Source organism: Stomoxys calcitrans, chromosome 1, assembly GCF_963082655.1.
Source record: "Stomoxys calcitrans chromosome 1, idStoCalc2.1, whole genome shotgun sequence".
Lineage (NCBI taxonomy): Eukaryota > Metazoa > Arthropoda > Insecta > Diptera > Muscidae > Stomoxys > Stomoxys calcitrans.
In genome coordinates this window covers 258,742,851-258,754,912 of record NC_081552.1, presented here as the reverse complement: position 1 = coordinate 258,754,912, position 12,062 = coordinate 258,742,851, and positions in this window count along the sequence as shown.

Genomic DNA, 12,062 nt, shown 5'->3' with positions numbered 1-12,062 from the left:
TGCCATATAGACCGATCTCTTGGTTTTATGTTTTGGGCCCCTAAAAACCACATTTATTGTCCGATTTCGTCGAAATTTGGGATAGTGAGTTAAGTTAGGCCCCCCGACATTTTTGCAATAATTCATAGATCGGTCCAGATATGGATATAGCTGCCATATAGACCGATATCTCGATTTAAAGTCTTCACCCCATAAAAGGTTCATTTTTTAAGATTTTTAGAGCTTTTTCTTCCCCCAAGGCTCACTATTCGTGAATCCATGACTTCATAACCCATCATATGGTTCAAGTACTTCATTTGCCACATTTGTCCAAGCACACACGCACACAGTGGCAGACAAGTAATTCCAGTACAATATGAACTTTCTTGGCCAATAAGTTGTCTGTGATGACACGAGGAGTAGTCAAAATAAAAAGAGGCAATTCAAAAAGGGCATAATACATAATAAACCATTTACAAAATAAGACAAACCGCAGGAAAAACGCCAAAACGAGTGGTGGTGCTGCTGCTGCTGCATCCGCCGCCACTTATAATTGGCATAAAAAGCGACCACAATGTCATGTGGTTTCCAAATTGGTTGTTGTGGCTCTTGGCTTCGTTGGGCTTTGAATGGATGGCTGAAAAAGGTCTAACCGGGCTGTTTAGCAGCGTTTACACATTGGCTTTGTCGCGTTACAACGCCACTGTTTAGGACCGCCTTTTAGCGCGGAAAATGCAAAAAGCCACAAACATGAGTTTCTGTTTTTGGTCATAATGAATCTTGTCGCTGGTGGGATTTTCGGAAGGGTTCATAAAAATTTTGCCAAGCCAAAATTGGCAGCCTGGCAATAAACTCATCCTCACAGCAAGAATGACGGCGATGATAATGCTGATGACAATGATGAGCGGGCTAAAAAAGTTTTTGCTGATGAAAGTACATTCATGCGTTCGGCAAACAGACAATGGTAATGAAAGGCCCAGATTTGTAGATGTCTAACTGGCTGTATGTTTGTCTGTCTGCCTGGTTGGTGGACCCTGGTGTTGTTGTTCATCATAATCGCAAGGCATTCACATTTAATTTTTTTACGCTTTTTTCTCCATTTCTGTTTGCATATTCCAAGTTTCGGTTAGAAAGCAAACCAGACGAATGAATGGAAAAAAGAAAGAAAACAAAAACAATCAACAGACATTGATTGGGTGCCACCGATTTGTTGTTGCCAAGGCTGATTGTTTAGTGGAGCACTGCCTTCAGTGGTGGCTGCTGCTGCTGCCCATGGTTATGTCGTTGCTCAAAGGATTCTGAGTTGCCTGTTGACTGGGCTGTGATTTATGCCACTTCTCTTCTTCCTTTGCCTACTCTAAATTTCAAGAAAAATTTAATTTTTGATTTTCGTTTAGCAGAGATTGTGTGGGTTATGTCTGGAAAGTGGAAAAGAGTGGGATGGAAGTATGAAAAGTTGAAGAAAAACCCTACTCCATAGGATGGGGGTATGCTAATTTCGTCATTGTGTTCGTAACACCTCGAAGGTGAAGGCCTCCGTAGCGCAGAGGTTAGCATGTCCTCCTATATATATAGCTGCCATATAAACCGTTCTTGGATCTTGACTTCTTCAGCCGCTAGAGGGCGCAATTCTCAACCGATTTGTCCGTCCGTCTGTCTGTTGAAATCACGCTACAGAAATATTTAGCTGGAACTTTGCACAGATTTTTTTTTGTCCATAAGCAGGTTAAGTTCGAAGATGGGCTATATCGGACTATATCTTGATATAGTCCCCATATAGACCCATCCGCCGATTTAGGGTCTTAGGCCCATAAAAGCCACATTTATTATCCGATTTTGATGAAATTTGGAACAGTGAGTAGTGTTAGACCCTTCGACATCCTTCGTTAATGTGGCTCAGATCGGTCAAGATTTTGATATAGCTGCCATATAGACCGATCCTCCGATTGAGGGTCTTAGGCCCATAAGAGGCGCACTTATTGTCAGATGTCGCCAAAATTCGGGACAGTGAGTTGTCTTTGGCCCTTCGACATCCTTCGTCAATTTGGCTCAGATCGGTCCAAATTTGGATATAGCTGCCATATAGACCGATCCTCCGATTTAGGGTCTTAGGCCCATAAAAGCCACATTTATTATCCGATTTTGCCGAAATTTGGGCAAGTGAGTTAGGTCTGGCCCGTCAATATCTTTCTGAAATATAGTCCAGATCGGTCCAGGTGTAGATATAGCTGTCATATAGACCGATGTCTCGATTTAAGATTTTGGGCCCATAAAAGGCGCATTTATTGTCCGATTTTGCTGAAATTCGGGACAGTGAGTTGTCTTAGGCCCTTCGACATCCTTCGTTAATTTGACCCAGATCGGTCCAGATTTGGATATAGCTGTCATATAGACCGATCCGCCGATTTAGGGTCTTAGGCCCATAAAAGGCGCATTTATTGTCAGATGTCGGCAAAATTCGGGACAGTGAAATGTGTAAGGCCCCTTGACATCGTTCTTTAATTTAGCTCACATCGGTTCACATTTGGATATAGCTGCCATATTGACCGATCCTCCGGTTTAGGGTCTTAGGCCCATAAAAGCCACATTTATTATCCGATTTTGCCGAAATTTGGGCAAGTGAGTTAGGTCAGGCCCGTCGATATCTTTCTGCAATATAGTCCAGATCGGTCCAGGTGTAGATATAGCTGTCATATAGACCGATGTCTCAATTTAAGATTTTGGGCCCATAAAAGGCGCATTTATTGTCCGGTTTTGCTCAAATTTGGGACAGTGAGTTGTGTTAGGCCGTTCGACATCTTTCTTCAATTTGGCCCACATGTGTCCAGATTTGGATATAACTGCCATATAGACCGATCTCTCGATTTAAAGTCTTGACCCCATAAAAGATATTTTATAGCCATGTTATCCACTTTTAAGGGGAATAGAATCCAATCTGATGATATAATTTGTTGCCACAAGTTTACCACTTAAATAAAATATTTCCCTATGGTCCTTTATGTCTGTCCAAATCATTTCTTCAATATTTGACAAACTTTTTTTTCAGTGTGAAAACTCCTAATTTTGAATTTTTCTTTCTTCTTGTTTTGTTACTTCCAACAGGAACTCCTCATTGGTACCATGTCTCAAAATTGGGATTGTTCCTACCACGTGTGTCTTCCACCAAGTACTGGGTACCTACACAAGCACACACACACACACACACACATGCTCTCATACGTTTACCTTTAATATCACTCATATGTACCCAAATGCTGCGCATGCGCACCCAAGTGATGGATGACATGCGTCCGTCGGGGTTGGCGTTCCAGACAGCTTCACAGTGAATGAAATCTCTGACACAAGAAATAACAACACCACGCACTTTTCTTCGCAAGCCAATTTCAATTTTTGAGTTTTGTTCTTTGTCAGATTTTCTGGCAATATTTGATTGTTGGCGTGAGTGAGTGGGTGTCACCAGGTTTTGTTCTGCAAAAACGTCTCAAAGTTTTGCCAGAAAATCGCCAGACATTTCGTTTAAGATTCATTCCAAATGTAAATGTTCCATTTTAGAGATTTTAAGGTAGGGCCAATATTTTAATTTAAGGAAATGGAAAACGAAAACATGCCTGCAGACACACTCATATATCGAACATATTGAAGCATATGGAATGTCTTGTCTCACTTGGCTAAAAAATCCAATTTTTTTGACTTTTTTATCAAAGCATTGTAACAAAGAATCCCCACTTGTGACGGGAGCCAAATCGAGCCAATGTTCTTTAAGAGAACATATTTCGGTCAGGCTTAAAGATTGAGTGGAGACCCGAAATATTGATCTGCTACTCGGCTTGATAGGCAAATTTGCCCATGAATATTTCGTTAAGAAACAGGGGCAGGTTTTGCACATATCAACGAGTGCTGTCCGATTCAAGTTTAAGCTCAATGATAAGGGGCCTCCTTTTTATAGCCGAGTCGGAACGGTGCCCGCCGCATGGCTTCTATGTATAGAACCTCACACATTTCGCCAGCATTAGGAGGGGAAACACACTACTGAAAATTTTTTTCTCATGTTCTTGCCAGAATCGGTGGACTCCGATTCCTGTACTTAGGTGCGGATACGATACCAGACTTGAATCACTTAGGGGCATAGAAACGATAACGATTTGGGATTTTGTGAATGGAATTGCTTTTGGGTCTTTGTGAGGTTATAAACCCATTTGGCATACTCTTGCCTTGGATGTTGGAGACCATAGTAGATGCCATTGTGCAATAGAAAGTATAGCGCCCTCTATAGGTTCAAGAAGTAATAACGGGAATTCGGTTTATAAGGGAGCTATATCAGGTAACGAAGCTATTCAGACCGTATTTGGCACGTATGATAGAGATCAAAAGAACAGTCATACTGCAATATTTCAGCCAAATCGAATAATAATAGCGCCCTCTATAGGTTCAAGAAGTAATAACGGAAATTCGGTTTATAAGGGAGCTATATCAGGTAATGAAGCTATTCAGACCGTATTTGGCACGTATTATAGAGATCAAAGGAACAGTCATACTGCAATATTTCAGCCAATTTCGATAATAATAGCGCCCTCTATAGGTTCAAGAAGTAAAATTGAAAAATCGGTGCCTTCGAGACACAACATGCGGACGGACATGACATTGATTGTTCGATTTGGCCTAAATTCAGGACAGTGAGTTGTGTTGGGCCCCCCGACTTGTTTCTGCAATTTGGACCAGATCGGTCTTCATTTGGTTATAGCTGCCATATAGACCGATCTCTCGGTTAAAGGTCTAGCCGCCATAAAAGGCGCATTTATTGCCCGATGTCGCCGAAATTTAGGACAGTGAGTTGTGTTAGGCCCTTCGACATTCTTCGTCAATTTGGCACTGATTGGTCTAGATTTGGATATAGCTGCCATATATACCGATCCTCCAATTTAGGGTCTTAGGCCCATAAAAGCCACATTTATTAGCCGATTTTGCTGAAATATGGGACAGTGAGTTGTCTTAGACCCTTCGACATCTTTCTTCAACTTGGCCTTGATCGGTTCAGGTTTGGATATAGCTGCCATATAGACCGATCTCTCGATTTAAGGTTTTGGGCCATAAAAGGCGCATTTATTGTCCGATGTTGCCGAAATTTGGGACAAAGATTGTGTTGGGCCCTTCGATGTTTGTCTTCAAATTGGCTCAGATCGGTCTAGATTTGGATATAGCTGCCGTATAGACCGATCCTCTGATTTAGGGTCTTAGGCCCATAAAAGCCACATTTATTATCCGATTTTGATGAAATTTGAGACAATGAGTTGTTTTAAATCTTTCGACATCATTCGGCAATTTTGCTCAGATCGGTGCAGATTTGGATATAGCTGCCATATAGACCGATCCGCCGATTTAGGGTCTTAGGCCCATTAAAGCCGAATTTATTATCCGATTTTGCTGAAATTAGAGACAGTGAGTTGTGTAAGGCCCTCCGACATTCTTCTTTCATTCTTCTTTGGCCCTGATCGGTTCAGATTTGGCTATAGCTGCCATATAAACCGATCCTCCGATTTAGGGTCTTTGGCCCATAAACGCCACATTTATTATCCGATTTTGCTAAAATTTTGGACAGTGAGTTGTCTTAGACCCTTAAACATCTTCCTTTATTTTTGCCCAGATCGGTCCAGATTTGGATATAGCTGTCATATTGACTGATCATCAGATTTAGGGTCTAAGGCCAATTAAAGTCGAATTTATTATCCGATTTTGCTGAAATTTGGGGCAGTGAGCCCTTCGACATCTTTCTTCAAGTTGGGTTTGATCGGTTCAGATTTGGATATAGCTGCCATATACACCGATCCTCCGATTTAGGGTCTTAGGCCCATAAAAGCAATATTTACTATCCGATTTTGCTGGAATTTGAGACAGTGGGTCGTGTTAGACCTTTCGACATTCTTCGTCAATTTGGCCCAGATCGGTCCAGATTTGGATATAGCTGCCATATAGACCGATCTCTCGGTTTAAGGTCTAGCCCCCATTAAAGGCGCATTTATTATCCGATTTTGCTGAAATTTGGGACAGTGAGTTGTCTTAGACCCTTCGACATTTTTCTTCAATTTGGCCCAGATCGATCTTGATTTGGATATAGCTGCCATATAGACCGATCCGCCGATTTAGGGTCTTAGGCCCATTAGAGCCACATTTATTATCCGATTTTGCTGAAATTTGAGACAGTGAGTTATCTTAGACCCTTCGACATCTCTATGCAATTTGGCTCAGATCGGTCTAGATTTGGATATAGCTGCCATATAGACCGATCCTCAGATTTAGGGTCGTAGGCCCTAAATAAGCCGAATTTATTATCCTATTTTGCTGAAATTTGGCACAGTGAGTTGTGCTAGGCCCTTCGACATTCTTTGTCAATTTGGCCCAGATCGGTCTAGATTTGGATATAGTTGCCATATAGACCGATTTTTCGACTTTAGGCCTTGAGCCCATAAAAGGCGCATTTATTGTGCGATGTCGCCGAAATTTGGGACAGTGAGTTGTGTTAGGCCCTTCGACATCTCTTTGCAATTTGACTCAGATCGGTTCAGATTTAGATATAGCTGCCATATAGACCGATCTCCCTATAAAGGGTCTGAAGACCATAAAAACTTTATTTTTTATCCGATTTCGTTGAAATTTGAAACAGCGGGCTATTTTAAGCCTCCCAACATGTGACCTAACTATGGATTAGATCGGTCTATATTTAGATATAGCTGCCATATAGACCGATCTCCCGATAAAGGATCTGAAGACCATAAATGCTTTATTTTTTATCCGATTTCTCTGAAATTTTAAACAGTGAGTTATTTTTAGCCTGCTGTCACCCGACCTAAATATTTTTCTTATCGGATTGAATTTCGATTGAGCTGCCACATAAACTGATCTGTCGATTAGGGGACTAAAGCCCATACAAGTTTTATTTATTTTATTATTTAGAATGTAGCGTGATTTGAACAGCCAGATGGACGGACATGTCTAGATCGTCTTAGATTTTTACGCTGATCAAGACTGTATATACTTTAAAGGGTCGGAAATGCATATTTCGATGTGTTGCAAACGGAATGACAAAATGTATTGGGTTGCCCAAAAAGTAATTGCGGATTTTTCATATAGTCGGCGTTGACAAATTTTTTCACAGCTTGTGACTCTGTTATTGCATTCCTTCTTCTGTCAGTTATCAGCTGTTACTTTTAGCTTGCTTTAGAAAAAAAAAGTGTAAAAAAGTATATTTGATTAAAGTTCATTCTAAGTTTTATTAAAAATGCATTCACTTTCTTTTAAAAAATCCACAATTACTTTTTGGGCAACCCAATATATACACCCATCCTTCGATGGTGGGTATAAAAATTACCCAAAACAACCCCTCCTTCTAATAGAACCAAAAACTAACAGAACTTTAAAACAGTTACCACTAAGTTTGAGCTTAAATTCTAAGACCAAAAAAGAAAATTGACTTAATTGAAATCTTCATTTAAAAAAAATTCAATATGTCGAAAAAAATGCACACCTGTGGCGCAAAAAAGGCCGTCCATCTTCATTAATGACATGTACGATTAGAAAAAGAATTTGCCACCTTATATGGATTATGGTCATGTCGCAGTCACACAGTCACACTCACATCCATATCGATAACGCATCAGTAATCATATGCACATTTGAATTTTCAATTTTGGACATCAACAAACTCAGCCAATGATGTGAATGGACCAAGAGACATCATGACGACAGAGATGGCGATGATGATAATGCCACTGATGTTGGTAATGCCCCTCATTTGCATTATAGAGAATGCCCGAAAATCCTCCCGCCTGACAAAACAATAATCGCGGCAAGTAAACAAACAAAACACTAATCAAAATACAAAAAAAAATAAAATAAACCATATGGACAACTGGAAACAAACAAATGAATACAACACATATTTGCTAATTTGAACAATTAAAAAAATTTCCATATCAATGTATTCAGAGTGTGATCGTGGTGAAGGCGCTGCTGCTCCCACACAAACACCTTCATCATCAACGGCATATCATCGTCATCATCATCATCATTAAATATTAATTTCTTTTGTGAAGTATTTTTCTTCATTTAATTTTTATTTTTTTTTATTTTATTTATTTAAATTACTCACCAACTGACCTAAGACAACTAAACAGACACAGAGAACAAAAACAAAACAAAAATCCCCACTTTGCCAGCCAGACTGGCAACACTCCACCACACTGCTGCTGGCCTGATTTTAGTAGCACTCGTTTATTCCATCAGTGATATTTGAATTTTTTTTCCCCACCTTTGAATAATGCATTGCGGCTGGCGCTGCCATACACATCCATAAATGTAGAGAGAGATTTAAAGCGAAATGAATACAACTCGCCCAACAATTATTAAACAGCAGCAAGAAGAAGAAGAAGAAGAAGAGAAAACAAACGAAAAAAAATCAAATTCAAAATATGCATTGGCCTCTAAAATGCTCTGGGCATGCCTAAGAAGTCCCCTGCTTGTCTTCATACTGTCCACTAGTCTGAGTGCATGTGTGTATGCGTGTGTGTGTGTGTGTCGTTAATACCTTATGTATTGATTAAAATATTAAAAATACTTGGAAATTATGTGAAAATGTAAACAAATCCACAACTGTCAAACAAATCATTTGTCATTCATCACGTTTGGTGTTTTTGTTGTTGTTGTGTTCTCTTCTTTGCGAAGAGCCGCAGCACGATATTAACTTCCATTTTAATATCTAAATCAAGTTGTCGGCCGACTTGTCTTGAGTCACTAGAAGAGTGACAATGCCCATCCGGCATCGAAATCTCAAATACTAACAATTTTCAATAATTATTCACTTGTCCGCGCCTACCATTTGCCTTTGTCGCAGTTGTTGTTCCATTAACTAATGTACATATATTTGAAATACTTAATACTTCATTAAAACAATTCCTCGCCGAATGAGAGACAGAAGTGAAAAAAAAAATTAGCGCCAAAACAAATCAACATCAGCAAAAAAAAAAAAAAAACTCAATAATTTTACATATTTTTTTCATTAATTCTCAACTTGGAGTTGAGTATGGAATTTTGTTTTATGGCATGCAGATCTGTGAAAGAAAGTCGCCTGGGTTTTACTCTATTTTAGTTTATAAATTATTTATGGGTTGCCCAAAAAGTAATTGCGGATTTTTTAAAAGATAGTAAATGCATTTTTAATAAAACTTAGAATGAACTTTAATCAAATATACTTTTTTTACACTTTTTTTCCAAAGCAAGCTAAAAGTAACAGCTGATAACTGACAGAAGAAAGAATTCAATTACAGAGTCACAAGCTGTGAAAAAATTTGTCAACGCCGCATATATGAAAAATCCGCAATTACTTTTTGGGCAAACCAATATCTTTTAACTTTTACATACAGCGATCGCAAAATTGATACCAACGGTATTGATAGTACAGTAATACCAAACCAAGTAAGAGCGTACTAAGTTCGGCCGTGCCGAATCTTATATACCCTCCACCATGGATCGCATTTGTCGAATTCTACGCGCGGTATATCTTTTTCGGCAAACATAGAATATTGAATAAGAACTGTTATGCTATTGGAGCTATATCAAGTTGTAGTCCTATTCGGACCATAAATGAATGCTGAACATTGTAGAAGTCATTGTGTAATATTTCAGTTCATTCGGATAAGAATTGCGCCTTGTAGGGGCTCAAGAAGCAACATCGGGAGATCGGTTTATATGGGAGCTGTATCAAGCTATAGATCGATTCCGACCATATTAGACACGTATGTTGAAAGTACAAAAAAAGTACAAAATTTCTGCCAAATCGGATGAGAATTGCGCCCTCTAGAAGCTCCAGAAGTCAAAATCCCAGATCGGTTTATATGGCAGCTATATCAGGTTCTATACCGATTTACGCTATACTTAGCACAGTTATTGGAAGTCATAACAAAACACCTCATGCAAAATTTCAGCCAAATCGGATGAGAATTGCGCCCTCTACAGGCTCAAGAAGTCAAAATCCCAGATCGGTTTATATGACCGATATACTAGATTATAAACCGATTTGAATGATACCTAACATAGTTATTGGAAGTGATACAAAAACATTACATGCAAAATTTCAGTCCAATCGGTTGAGAATTACGCCCTCTAAAGGTTCAAGAAGTCAAGACCCTAGATCGGTTTTTATGACAGCTATACCAGATTATGAACCGTTTTGAATCATACTTAGTGCAGTTGTTGGAAGTGATACCAAAACACTATGTGCAAATTTTCAATAAAATCGGATAAGAATTGCGCCCTCTAGAGGCTCAAGAAGTCAAGACCCACGATCGGTTTATATGGCAGCTATATCGAAACATGGACCGACTGAAACCATACATAGCTTAGTTGTTGGAAGTGATACCAAAACACCTCCGACAAAATTTCAATAAAATCGGATGAGAATTGCGCCCTCTAGAGACTCAAGAAGTCAAGACCCAAGATCGATGTATATGGCAGCTATATAAAAACATAAACCGATTTAAACCATACTGAGCGTAGTTGTTGGAAGTGCTACCAAAACACTACATGCAAAATTGCAATAAAATCGGATGAGAATTGCGCCCTCTAGAAGCTCCAAATTCAAGACAAAAGATCCGTTTATATGGCAGCTATATCAAAACATTGACGGATTTGAACCATACTTAGCGCAGTTCTTGGAAGTAACACCAGCACACTACGTTCAAAATCTCAGTCAAATCGGATAAGAATTGCGCCCTCAAATTTCAGCGACATCGGACAATAAATGCATCTTTTATGGGCCCAAAACCTTAAATCGAGAGATCGGTCTATATGGCAGCTTTATCTAAATCTGAACCGATCAGGGCCAAATTAAAGAAAGAAGTCGAAGGGCCTAAGACAACTCACTGTCCCAAATTTCACCAAAATCGTATAATTAATGCGGCTTTTATAGGCCTGAGACCCTAAATCGGCAGATCGGTCTATATGGCAGATATGACCAAATCTGGACCGATCTGGGCCAAATTAAAGAAGAATGTCGAAGAGCTTTTCTTAACTCAATGTCCAAATTTCAGCGAAATCGGGCAATGAGTGCGCCTTTAATGGGCCCAAAACCTCAAATCGAGAGATCGGTCTATATGGTAGCTATATTAAAATCTGGACCCATCAGATGTCCATAAAGATGTCGAAGGGCCCAACACAATTCACTGTCCCAAATTTCAGCAAAATCGGATAATGAATGTGGCTTTTATGGGCCCAAGACCCTAAATCGGAGGATGGGTATATATGGCTGCTTTATCCAAATCTGGACCGATCTGAGCCAAATTGACGAAGGATGTCGAGGGGCCTAACACAACTCACTGTCCCAAATTTCAGCAAAATCGAAAAATAAATGTTGCTTTTATGGGCATTAGACTCTAAATCGAAGGATCGGTCTATATGAGGGCTATATCAAGATATGGTCCGATATAGCCCATCTTCGAACTTAACCTGTTTATGGACAAAAAAAAGAATCTGTGCAAAGTTACAGCCCAATATCTCAATTTTTAATGACTGTAACGTGATTTCAACAGACAGACGGATAGACGGATGGACATGTCTAGATCGTCTTAGATTTTTACGCTGATCAAGAATATATATACTTTATAGGGTCGGAAATGGATACTTCGATGTGTAGCAAACGGAATGACAAAATGAATATACCCCCATCCTTCGGTGGTGGGTATAAAAATCGGTTCAGATTTGGATATAGCTTCCATATATTTGTTTGTCCGATTTGCAGTATTAACGCAATAAAATAAAATTCATTTGTCGACCGATTCTCTTGAAATTTGGTTGGTACGATTTTCTTATGACTCTCAATATTACTGGTCATTTTCATAGAAATCGGTTCAGATTTCTATATAGCTCCCATATATATGTTCGTCCGATTTGCAGTAAACAGCACTAAAATGGTAATTTTTTTTCCGATTCGCTCGAAATTTGGTTAGAGGGATTTTCATATGACTCTCAATATTACTGGTGATTTTCATAGAAATCGGTTCAGATTTGTATACAGCTCCCACATATATGTTCGTCCG